Here is a 12,226-nt window from a genome sequence, read left to right on the forward strand (position 1 = left end):
ATTGTGTAACCACCATCACAGTCAAGACACAGAACTGCTCCATCCCCACAAATAGACCACCTCCAGCTTTCCCTTTACAGTTGTACCCACCCCCACCCCCTTCCCTGTCTCCTGGCAACTGCTAACCTGGTCTCCATTTCTGTTGTTTTGTCATTTTGAGAATGTCGTATAATGGAATCATACAGTATATTACCTTCCAAGACTGGCTTTTTCCACTAAGTGTAATTATTACAGCATCCATCCAAGTTGTGACATGTATCAAAGACTGTTCCTCTTTTATTATTGAGTAATAGTCCGTTGTATGGTTGTACCAGTGTTCATTTAACCATTCACCCAATGGAGGGCTTTTGGGTTATTTCTAGTTTTTGGCTACTATAAATAAAGCTGCTATGAACATTCACGTACAGGTTTTTGTGTGAACATAAGTTTTCATTTCTCTGAGATAAATGTCCAAGAGTGCAATTGCTGGGTCATATAGTAAGTGCATGTTTAGTTTTATAAGAAATTGTCAAACTATTTTCCAGAGTAGCTGTGCCATTTTACATTCCCCCCAAGCAGATACTTTGAAAACTAAGGTGACATTGTATCTTCCACGTGCAGAAGGTAAGACAGAACTGTGGACTGAACCTAACCAGGTTTGATTGACTGCTAAAACCACCACACAAAAAAAATCATTCTCTAGGGGACTTTAATGGTACGCAGAATCTCACATCTCACAACATAATATTCAAAATGTCCAGGGTACAATCCAAAATTACTTGAAGTACCAATAACAAGGAAAATGTGACCAGTTCTCAAGGGAAAAGACAATCAACAAAAGATGCCAACCCCCCAGATAATGTAGATGTTGAAACAGCTATTGTAACTATGCTCCAGGAGGTAAAAGTAAGCACTCTTGGAAAAACATAGAAAGACAGATATTCTCAGCAGAGACATGGAAACAACCAAATGGAAATTTTAGAATCAAAAAATACAATATCTAAAATTTAGAATTCACTGGATGGGCTATATAGCAAAATGGAGACAACAGAGAAAACAGTGGTTTTGATGATAGAGCACTAGAAATTATCCAATTTGAAAAAATACAGACAGACAAAAGGTTAAAAATAAAAAAAGGGCCTCAGAGATCAGAGGACAATATCACAAGATTTATGATGCATGTTACTGGAGTCTCAGAAAGAGAAGAGAAAGTGATCAGTACAGAGAAAAAAATTGAAGAAATAATGGCTGAAAATTTCCCAAATTTGGTGAGAGACAAATGTTTATAGATTCAAGAAGCTCGGCAAATCTCAAATAGGATAAACTCAAAGAAAACAACACTCAAACGCATCATAATCAAGCTGATGAAAACTAAAGATAATGAATAAATCTTGAATCTTGAGTGTTCATGGATGGGAAGAATTAATATTGTCAAAATGTCCGCACTACCCAAAGCCATCTGTAGATTCAATGCAATCCCTATCAAAATTTCAATGGCATTTTTCACAGAAGTAGAAAAAACAATCCTAAAATTTGTATGGAACCACAAAAGAACCCAAATAGCTAAAGCAATCCTGAGAAAGACACAAAACTGGAGGCAACACACTTACTGATGTAAAGCTTTATTACAAAGCTATAGTAATCAAAACAATGTGGTACTGGCTTAAAAACAGACAGATAGACCAATGGAACAGAATCGAGAGCCCAGAAATAAACCTATGCATATACAGTCAACTAGCATTTGATAAGGAGCCAAGAATACTCAGTGGGGAAAGGATTGTCTCTCCAATAAATGATGTTGGGCAAACTGGATGTTCACATGCAAAAGAATGAAATTGGACACTGTCCTACACCACTCATAAAAATTAACTCAAGACGTATTAAAGACTTAAACATCTGAAACTATGAAACTCCTGGAAGAAAACACAGGTAAAAAGCTTCTTGACACCGGTCTTGGCAACAATATTTTGGATATGACACCAAAAACACAGGCAACCAAAGCAGAAATCAAGACTGGGACTACATTAAACTAAAAGCTTTTGCACATCAAAAGAAATGATTGACAAAATGAAAAGGCAACCTATGGAATGAGAGAAAGTATTTGCAAACCATCTATCTAATAAGGGGTTAATATCCAAAATATTTAAGGAACTCATACAACTGAATAGCAAAAAAAACAAATGATTCTATTAAAAGATGGGCAGAGGATCTGAATAGACATTTTTCCAAAGAACATACAAATGGGCAACAGGTACATGAAAAGATGCTCAACAACACTAATTATCAGGGAAATGCAAATCAAAACCACAATGAGGTATCACCTCATGCTTGTAGAATAACTATCATCAAAAAGATGAGAGATAACAAGTGTTGGTGAGGATGTGGAGAAAAGGGAACCCTTATATACTGTTGGTGGGAAGATAAATTGGTACAGCCATAATGGAAAACAGTATGGAGGTTCTCCCAAAAATTCAATCAAAATTAAGATTAGAGCTACCAAATGGTCCAGAAAACCCACTTGTGGGTACATATCTGAAGGAAATGAAATCACTTTCTTGAAGAGATACCAGTACCACCGTATTCATTGCAGCATAATTCTCCATAGCCAAGACATGGCGACAACCTAACTGTTCATCGACGAATGGATAAAGAAAATGTGGTATATATATGTATATACAAAGGAATATTATTAAGCCATTAAAAAGTATGAAATCCTGCCTTTTGTGACAACATAGATGGACCTCGAAGGTATTATGCTAAGTGAAATAAGTCAGATAGAGAAAGATAAAAAGTGTAAGATCTCACTTATGTGTGAAATCTAAAAAAGCCAAACTCATAGAAACAGCGAGTATAATGGTGGTTACCATTGGTTGGGGGGATGGGGAAAATGGGGAGATGCAAAAGGGGACAAACTTTCAGTTGTAAGATGAATAAGTTCTGGGGATCTAAAGTACAGCGTGGTGACTCTAGTTAACAATACTATATTATATACTTGAAAGTTAAGAAAGTAAATCTTAAATGTTCTCACTACACATAAAAAGGTAATTATGTGAGGTGATGGATGTGTTAACTAACCTTAATGTGGTAATCATTTCACAATATATTAGTGTATCAAATCATCACATTGTACACCTTAAACTTACACAATGTTTATGTCAATTACAGTTCAATAAAGATGGAAAAAAGAAAAAATCTTGAAATCGCCCAGAGAAAAGTGACACATTGTATATGAGGGAATAACAATTGAAAAAACTGTGGACTGTGGATTGTTCATCAGAAGCCACAGAGGCCAGAAGACAGTGGAGCAACATCTTCAACAGGCTGAAGGAAAATAAGTGTCAATCTGGAATTCTAAACCCAGAGAAAATATCCTTTAGGAATGATGGTGAAATAAAGACATTCTCAGATGAAGGAAAACTAAGAGATTCGTCACCAGCAGACCTGCTATAAAAGAAATGCTAAAAGAAGTTCTTCAGGTAGAAGAGAAATGATACCAGAGGGAGACTTGAGACTTGGGAATGAAAGAACAAGAGAAACGCTGCCTATGTGGGTAAATATACTAGAATATTTTTCTCCTCTTAAATTGTTTAACATTATAAATGACTGTTAAAAGAGAAAATCATAATATTATTTGATAGGTTTTGGAATGTATACAGAAATAATACGTAGCACGGCTTTTCTGTAAAGAGGAGAGGTAAGGGATGCATGTAGTGGTAAGGCAACTAATTCAAAGCCGAAGGCAACAGTAAACACACTGAAGCGTGCTGTGCCTTTCCCCTCCTGTGGCAAGGCACCACGGGGCCCGCAGGCCCTATTTGTGCCTCCTGTTTAAACTGAAGGTTTTCACATTCCACCAAAGTTGACTGAAAGAATGAATGAATTCAGCCCCAGGTCTGCTGTCCACCCAGCATTTTCAGAAAGGGCCTTTGGGTTTTACTCTCAGGCAGATAGGTCTCCAGGGAAAGAGGTCCTTCCTGTGAACTCCTCCAGGTCGCAGCTCACTCTGCCTTTTCCTCCATATCTTCACCCTCATTCCTGTTTCCCTCACCCCCATGCCAGCTCAGACTCAGGCCCGACACAGGAAGTGTGGATCTGAGAGGAGGCGCAAGGTCCTCTGCTGTGCCTGGCCTGGGGTCATCTGTGGTTTGCCTGCACGGGACCTCTTTACCTGCTGCCTTCTTTGGTGAAAGACCCTTGAGTTTTCTTTGTGGAACTCATGTGGTTTGGGTGGACCCCACATTCCTAGATGCAAGGTGGGCATGTGGCCCCAGCCTGGACAAGCAAGTCAACCCCAGGCAGGGTTGACTTTTCCTTTAGGCCCTGAAAGCACAGTGCTGAGGGCCCATGCTACTTCTAGGGGCTCACAGAAATGTTTTCATTTTTCTTAAAATCAGAAGGAAAAAATGACCTTTCAGGGGTCCGAGATCATTTTTGTTTTCACACTAATGCAGTTATAAAATAGGTTTTAAAACATGTATTATGGAGGAAGAGGCCCACAAAGGCAGATGTGCCACAGGCCCACAGAAGTCACGATCCATCTTTGCCCAGGCCGGCAAGGAGCGCAGAGTGCGCACTGCAAGGGGGTGTTCCAAGATCCTTGCTGGAATTTCTGGGGAGGAAGATTGCCAAACTCGTGGAGGGTCAGCCTTGAGCTACAGTGGGGAGGCGGACTGTGCTGTCTCCCTGCCTGGAGAGGGCCTGCCTGAGAGGGGACCAGGTAAGGAGAAAAGAGCAGGTTTCCATAAGACCGCAGGTGCAGGCGGGCCTCAGGCCATGCTGAGCTCTACTTTCCAGTTTATTGAGCCAAGGACTCCGAAATTTTGCTGGGGCCAGTTTGTGCTGGATTCCTATTATTCACCACTAAAAGAGTCCTGGCAGATGTAGCCTCTGAGGAAATGCCTTTTTCCTTAATAAAACGGCCTGCAGAGCTCCTCAAATCCTTTAAGATTACTGGCCTATTCAGATATTTCTATTTCTTCTTGTCAGTTTTGATAACTTGTATTTTTCTAGGAAACTACCATTTTTATCAAGTTGTCGTTTTTTTTTTTTTTAAAGCATGAAGTTCATATAACATTTTCTTATTCTTTCAAGTTCTGTTTACCTCTTACCAGCCAACCCCTTGTTACTCCAGTCCCTGGAGTGGTTAAGAATTTGTTGTGTTCAACTTTTCCTGTTCACATTACTCAGTGGTTTCTTTCTCTGACTATATTCAGACTGATACACGTGTTTTTATTTTTAATTCAGATTTTGTTTTTTCTTCTGTATAGGTAAGTGTATCAGTTAGGAGGGGTAGGTTGTGCTGCACTAAGAAACAATGCCCGAGTCCCATTGGCTTTTGAACCTTGCTCATGCTCCATGTCCATCTCGAGTTGTGGGCAGCTTCGCTCTGTGTAATTCTTGCTCAAAGACCCCAGCTAACGGCTTCCACTGCTTGAACACTACTGGTCTCGGGGGCAAGAGGAAGAGCATGGCACCATCGCTTCTGCTCACATTTCATTGATGAAAGCAAGTCCCGTGACCGCATCTAACTGCAAGGGGATGCATAGTGCAGTGTGACCCTGGGCCTTGGAAGAGGAAATCCAGAAATATCAGTGAGCAGCACTCATGACCACCGGAGTAATGCATTCATGTGGGATACAGACGCATGGGATACATTCACATGCAACACACTCACACGGCACACACTCCCACGGCACACACTCACCTGGGATGCATTCACATGGCGTATATTCACATGGTTCAGAGATCAATCAATCCTCCCCACCAAACAAGTAAGCAGTTTTATTGGTTTCTGTGTAAACTTTCATTTTTCATATTTTGTTATGCAAACACAAATAAATGCTCAATATCTTATCCCCTCTCCTCTCTTTTAGTACGTGTAAAAAGAAAGTATAGTATAAACCCTGTTCTGCAGTTTGTTTTCTAAACTTAATATTGTATACTTATTAGTCCCTCGAGTTTCCCCAGTCCTTGACCCAGCTGCATAGTGTTCTCCCCTGGATGGATCACAGCTTGCTTCATCCGCACCCTCTAGAGGAGCGCTTGCAGTGTTACCAGTTTTTTTCCTCATACACAACCTTCAATGGGTAAACTAGTACATGTGGCATTGTGCACGTGTGGTGCTGTATTCTACTGCTCAGCCTGCCATAACAAACACCACAGATGGGGTGACTTCAGCAACAGAACTTTATTTTCTTACAATCCAGAAGTCCAAGATCAAGCTGTCAGCAGGGTTGGTTTAATGCTGAGGCCTCCCTCCTTGGCTTGTAGATGGCATTCTTCTCCGTATGTTTTCACGTGATCTTCCCTCTGTGCGTGTCTGTGTCCTAATCTCAGCTTCTTATAAGGACACCAGTCAGATTGGATTAGTGTCCACTCATATTACCTCATTTACCTTAATTGCTTCTTTAAAGGCCCCATCTCCAAATACAGCCACTTTCTAAGCTACTGACGGTTAGGACTTCAACACATGTATTTGGGGGGTAGGGGACAAAATTTAATTCATAACAACTGCTATGTCAGTGGGCAGTGGGATAGCTGGGTCAAAGGGTAAATGCAGTGTAAATGTGATAGATGCTACTAAATTGTCCTTCATGGGGTGCTATAATGGACTGAATGTGTCCCCCACAAATTGTCACACATTAAAGCCCTAACCCCCAATGTGATGGTATTTGGGGATGGGGCTTTGGAGACGTAACCAGGATTAGATAAGGTCATAAGGGAAGGGCCCTGGTCTGATGGGACTAGTGCCTTTAAAAGGACACCAGGGAGCTCGCTGTCTATCTTTCCACACCTGCACAAAAAGGAGGTCATGTGAGCACACAGCATGATGCTGGGTATCTTCCTGCAAGCCGAGAATAGAGCTGTCATCAGAAGGGATAACACCTTTGGAGCAAAATCTAAAGAGGCACTCATCTAAGGCTTGGGTAAGGGCGATTTCTCTTACTTTCTTGCCAGCTTATGTATGTATTTATCAACTATCGAGTGAGGTATGTTAACGTCTCCCTCTGTAACTTCGGATTCCTCTGTTTGGTTCTTTCAGGTTTTGCTTCGTATATTTTGAAGCTATGATATTGGGTTCATACAGACTTAGAATTGTGATACCGTACTGTTGAATTAAGTTCTTTACCATTATATGCTATGGTTTGAATGTTTGTGTCCCCTCAAAATTCATATGTTGAAATCCTAACCCCCAAAGATGGTGGTATTAAGAGGTAGGGCCTTTGGGAGGTGCTTATGTCATGAGGGTGGAGCCCTCATGAACAGGATTAGTGCCTTACAAAAGAGACTTCAAAGGGATCGCCTGCCCCTTCCGCCATGTAGGGGCACAGTGAGAAAGCACTGGCTATAAACAGGGAAGAGGGCTCTAGCTAGAAGGGGACCACGCTGGTGCCTTGGTATTGGGCTTTCCAGCCTCCAGAACTATGAGCAATAAATTTCTGTTGTTTACAGGCCACCCAGTCTGTGGTATTTTGTTATGGCAGCCCGGATGGACTAAGACATGATACAATGTCTCTTTTTACCTTTACTAATGCTTCTTGCCTTAAATTCTCCTATGTCTGATATTACTATGGCTAGACTATTTCTTTTGGTTAATATTTGCCTAATATATATTTTCCCCATGATTTTAATTCCAATCTTTTTGGTGTCCTTCAATTTAAGATTTATTTTGTTTAAGCAGTATACGATTGATTTTTAAAAATCTAGTCTGACAATTGTGATCTTTTACCTGGGAATATTTAGCTTATCCATATTTACTGTATAATTGTGTTGATATCCACCACCTTATTAATTTTTTTCTCTTTGACCCACCTCTTTTATGTTCCTTTTTCTCTTTTCTATTGATTTCTTCTGGACTAATCAAATATTTTTGATTACTTTCTTTTATAGTTAGCTATACTTCTTTTGTCATTCTTTTAATAGTTAACCTAGAGACTGCAACAAAGATTCTTGTTACAAATGCAACAAATTATTAAAAATTACTTTTTGCCATTTCTTAATACAAATTATTACTTTTTACCATTTCTCTATTAATTATAGATGCTTAAAACATTTCAATTCCATAGATTCTTCCTGGATTTTGCATGACTGTTGGTATGCGTTTTGTTTCTACATGTATTTTAGCCCTCATATAACATTACTACTATTGTTTTGTATAGTCGCTACTCAGTCAATATTCATTTATTTAAGCCATATATTTACCCTTTCTGTGCTTTTCATTCCTTTCTTCAATTCTGTAATTCTCTCTGGGATCACTTTTCTTCTGTCTTAAGAACTTTTCTGAGGTTTTAGGTTTTATGATAAATTTGCTGACAATAAATTCTCTCAGTTTTTGTGTATTTGAAAAGTCTTTATTTCCCTCCATTTTTTAAGGATGTTTTCTTTGGTTATAAAATGCTAGGTTGGTAATTATTTTGTTTCAGTGTTTTAGAGATGTTGTTTCATTTTGCATCATTTCTGCTGAGAAGTCAGCTGTCAATCTTATTTGTTGCTTCTTTGAAGGTAATGTATCTTTTCTCTGTGGGTGCTTTTAAGATTTACTCTTTTTTTCCCTTTAGTTTTCAGCATTCTTACATGGTTTTTCTTTGTATTTACCTTGCTGGTGTTTGCAGTGCTACTTGACTTTGTGCTTTGTTGTCTTTGATTAATTCCAGAATATTCTCAGCCATTATCTCTTCAAATATTGCTGCTGCTCCATTTCTGTCTCCTCTCTTATGGGACTCCAGTTCTCATGTTTTAGCTCTTATTCCTGTGTTCCACATGTCTCTAACACTCTTTTCTGTATTTTATTTTTTAAAATCTCTGCTTCAATTTGGATATTTTCTTTCTTTCTTTCTTTCTTTCTTTTTTTGTGAGGAAGATTAGTTCTGAGCTAACATCCATTGCCAATCCTCCTTTTTTGCTGAACAAGATTGCCCTGGGCTAACATACATGCCCATCTTCCTCTACTTTATATGGGACGCCGCCACAGCATGGCTTGACAAGCAGTGCGTCAGTCCGTGCCTGGGATCCAAACCTGCGAACCCCAGGCTGCCACAGTGGAACACGTGAACTTAACCGCTACACCACCAGGCTGGCCCCTAATTTGGATATTTTCTATTTGTGGTAACTTGTCACCATGATGTCCATCACCAATTACTTCCCACCCTGAACACAGGCAATTTCCCCATGAAGAAGTAAAATCTGTTCCTCTACTTTCCTTGCATCTGGGCCAGGCTTAGAACCCACTTGAGCAACAGAATGCAGTGGAAGTAATGTTCTGGGACTTTTGAGGCTAGGTCATAAGAAATCATGTACTTTCCACTTATCCTATTGGAATACTCACTCTGGAGCAATCTAGGCACCATGCAAGAAGCCTGATTACCCCCAAGACTGCCATGCTGTGAGGCATCCTAAGCTAATCATACAGAAAGGACAATCGTATGCGCTCCAGTGGATAGTCTCAGCTGAGCCCAACCTTACAGTCATCCCCCCAATATACCAGTCATATGAGTAGTGTGAGATGATAGAAAATATATATTGGTTTCTGCCCTCAGTTCCTGGCACAGAGCTCCTGAAGCCCTTGTAATTTCCTAAATGATAAGAATACTAGGAGCATCTCTTGTTCTAATATTTGTCTTTGACCTGTCTCTGACACAGGGCTCCTAAAACCTTTGCAAATTCCCAAGTGATAAGAGCACTAGGAGCATCTTTTGTTCTAAGGAGGTGACTGGTTGGGCTCCAGGATGGCTCCTGGATGGGGGCTGGTCACCAGAAAGACCAAGCCATGATTAGAAGCTTGGAATTTTCCAGAGAGGGGAGAGGGGCTGGAAATGGAGTTAATAATTGATCATGCCTATGTAAGGAAGCCTCTATAAAATCCCAGTAGTAGGAGGTTTGAAGAGCTTCCAGGTGGGCGAACACATCCACACTGGGAGGGCGACACACCCCAACTCCACGGGAACAGAAGCTCCTGCACTCAGGACCCTCCCAGACCTGGCCCTGTGTATCTCTTCATCTGGCTGCTCCTCTTTATTGTTTATCATATCCTTCAACAAACTGGTAAATGTAAGTAAATGTTTCCCTGAGTTCTGTGAGCAGCTCTAGCAAATTAATCAAACCCAAGGAGGGGGTTGTTGAAACCTTCAATTTATAGCTGGTGGGTCAGAAGCACAGGTGATAACCTGGGCTCGCGACTGGCATCTGAAGGTGGGGGCGGTCTTGTGGGACTGAGCCATTCACCTGTGGGATCTGACGCTATCTCTAGGTAGGTAGTGTCAGAATTGAGTTAAATAGTAAGACCCCCAGCTGGTGTCACAGAGAGTTGATTGTTGTGGGGAAAAACCTCCATACATTTGGTGACTGGAAGTGTCAGATGTGAAGTGTTCTGTGTCAGTAGTAAAGGAGACTCACAGGGAAGAAACTCATAATAGGGAAGAACTGGGTTTTTCCCTACATAGGAAGGAAAAATCTGGATTTTTCTTTTACGGTGAGGTTCTCTTAGACCAACCCATCTGTTAGTTGAATACCACTAAGTGACCTCAGTTGATGTTACATGGAGCAGAAGAAACTGCAACTGAGCCCTCCTTGAATTTATGACAACCAAAATTATGAAATAAAGTAAAATGATTGTTTTTATGAAGCCACTAAGTTTTGGGGTAATTTCTTATGCAGCAATAGCTAATTGAAACAAATTTCAGTACCTAGAAGTGGGAAAATTATTTTGTTTTGGAGTATCTTAGTCCATGTGGGCTGCTATAACAAAAATACCATAGATTGGGTAACTTATAAATAACAGAAATTTATTTTATTTTATTTTATTTTTGTGAGGAAGATCAGCCCTGAGCTAACATCCATGCTAATCCTCCTCTTTTTGCTGAGGAAGACCGGCTCTGAGCTAACATCTATTGCCAATCCTCCTCCTCTTTCCCCCCAAAGCCCCAGTAGACAGTTGTATGTCATAGCTGCACATCCTTCCAGTTGCTGTACGTGGGACGTGGCCTCAGCATGGCTGGAGAAGCCGTGCGTCGGTGCGCGCCCGGGATCTGAACCCGGGCCGCCAGTAGCGGAGCGCGTGCACTTAACCGCTAAGCCACGGGGCCGGCCCCAGAAATTTATTTCTCACAGTTCTGGAGGCTGGAAGTCCAAGACAAGGTGCCAGCAGATTCAGAGTCTGGTGAGAGCCGGCTTCCTGGTGGCTGTCTTTTTGCTGTAACCTCACATGGTGGGAGGAGCAAGGGAGATTTCTTGAGTCACCTTTATGAGGACACTTATCCTATTCATGAGGGCTTCAACATATGAATTTTGGAGGGACACAAACATTCAATCTTTAGCATGGAGGAGAGAAAGGAAGGGAGGGAGGGAGGAAGGAAGAAGGAGGGAGGGGTGGAGGGTTGCCTCTGAGCCCAAGCTTCCCTGGGGGGAGGCGCAGCAGTGAGGGAGCATCCAGCCCTGAGCCCAGTTCCACAGCACAGGAACAGCTTCTCCTCTTCCTCCAGGGGCCACACAGATGCCCCGGGTTCTAGTTCCTGAAATCAAAGGTAAAGCCTGACACGCTGTGGCCTCGCCTCCCCCCTGGAAGCCGAGGGGCAGCTGTTGCCGTCCTGCCCCCAAGATCCGGAGGGTGGGCACACAGCCTGGGGGCTGCCCTCCTGGAGGCCTGGGATTGGCAGAGACTCTTCACGGGACAGCGGTGCCATGGAGCGGCTCAGGGCACAATGGCCAGTGTGTACTGCAGAGGTTGGCAGCCTGAGGGGAGCCAGGCCCCTCAGTTCTAGGGACTCCTGTGCTTGGGGCCCCTGGGCCCACAACCTTACCACCCTGCTCTTCCTTCTGAACTTCTGCTCAGGACAAGGCACAAATGTCACCTCTTCAGCAAAGCCTCCCCGCACCTGTCCTGGCCAAGAGGTTTAGGACATTCTGTTGCCAGAGGCCTCAAGTCGTCATCCCCAGGTAGAGCAGGCTGGGGTGGGCTGAAGATGTGACTCCCAGATGGGCCCTCAGGGCCCCCCGGGAGCCACGTCCTGTTCCCCTGCTCCCCTCCCTCCTCTCATCCTCTGTAGTCCCCAGTGGCCCCCTCTTTCCTCCCTCCCTGCCCAGTGTCAGCCCCTTCCCCAGGATGGCAGGACATGACTGCGGCTGGGGTGAAGCCAGCCCATCCACCTCATCCCAGCTGCTGCTGCCGACACCAAGGGGGTGGGCTTTGCTTTCTGGCCAGTGGGGGTGTGGGGGGGGGCTGGGACTGTCAGTTTCAGGGTCTTGTACCAGC

The sequence above is a fragment of the Diceros bicornis genome, chromosome 1, assembly GCF_020826845.1.
Source record: "Diceros bicornis minor isolate mBicDic1 chromosome 1, mDicBic1.mat.cur, whole genome shotgun sequence".
NCBI lineage: Eukaryota > Metazoa > Chordata > Mammalia > Perissodactyla > Rhinocerotidae > Diceros > Diceros bicornis.